Raw genomic sequence first — 1,131 nt, 5'->3', positions numbered from 1 at the left:
TGGGAGGGAGATTTTGTTCTGCTCTGTTTTTAAGGAATCTCGCTGCATAGAGTTCCACAGCCATCTCAACCTTTGAAACCAATAACAATATCCCGTGAGACCCTCCATTAACGTAGTTCTCTCGTGGCTCCCACTCCCCCGTCCTTCCCTCCCTCCCTCCTCTATATGCTATCCCTCCCCTCTCCCAGTTCCCACCCCTGTTCCTGGCCTTTCCTAGTCCTCCACGTCTTGTCTTTTCGTGATAAAACCACATTTCTTCTACCTTGTTTTCCCTCATAACAATAGTGCGATTAGATATTTATCTTTCTAAGATTGACAGCGTTTGCTCAGCATCGCGTTCTCAAGTTTTGTGGGGTTTAAGGGAGGGTTTTCCCCCCATAAAACGGTTTAAAATGTAAAATAAATAATAAAGAGAGCAGGCATTGTTTTTTGCTGATGCAAAATATTCTGTTGCACGGAGGCACCCGTTGCTTTATGCATTCCTCTAGAGTCCGAGTATTTAGTTGTCCCTGGTTTTGCTGTTATAGAAATGTCTGCAATGAGCACAGGGGGGCGTATGTCTGTGCCGTGCTGTGTTCTCCATTTCTTCTTTACACACAATGTCTTCGGGGTACAGACCCAGGAGAGAGATGGCTGGATCGGGACCTAACTTTATCCACATCTGTTTCAGAAAGCCATCCTGATTTCGATAGTGGCTGTACAGCTCTGCCCTTCCACCAGCAATGGGAATGAACAGGTGCCAGTCTCCGGACAATCTCTACAGCATTATTAGTTTACGTTTTATTGAATTTTGCTAACAGTGTTGGTGTGAGGTGATTTAATTTCTATTTCTGGTATGGCTACTGCACGTGAACATTTCTTCATGTGGTTGTTGGCCACCTGGTTGCCATCTTTGGTAAATTGTCTATTCATGTCCTAGGCCCATTTTTTGATTGTGTTATTTGTATAGTTCTTGTTAGGATGTAGTTTTGTATTGATTTTGGAGATTAGCCCATTATCTGATGTATTCTTTTTTAAAAAATCATTTTATTGGGGGATCATACAACTCTTATCACAATCCATCCATCCATCCATTGTGTCAAGCACATTTGTACATTTGTTGCCATCATCATTCTCAAAACATTTGCTTTC

The sequence above is a fragment of the Echinops telfairi genome, unplaced genomic scaffold (genome assembly GCF_000313985.2).
Source record: "Echinops telfairi isolate 266 unplaced genomic scaffold, ASM31398v2 ScPeMD7_655;HRSCAF=1070, whole genome shotgun sequence".
NCBI lineage: Eukaryota > Metazoa > Chordata > Mammalia > Afrosoricida > Tenrecidae > Echinops > Echinops telfairi.
This window is presented reverse-complemented; position numbering follows the sequence as displayed.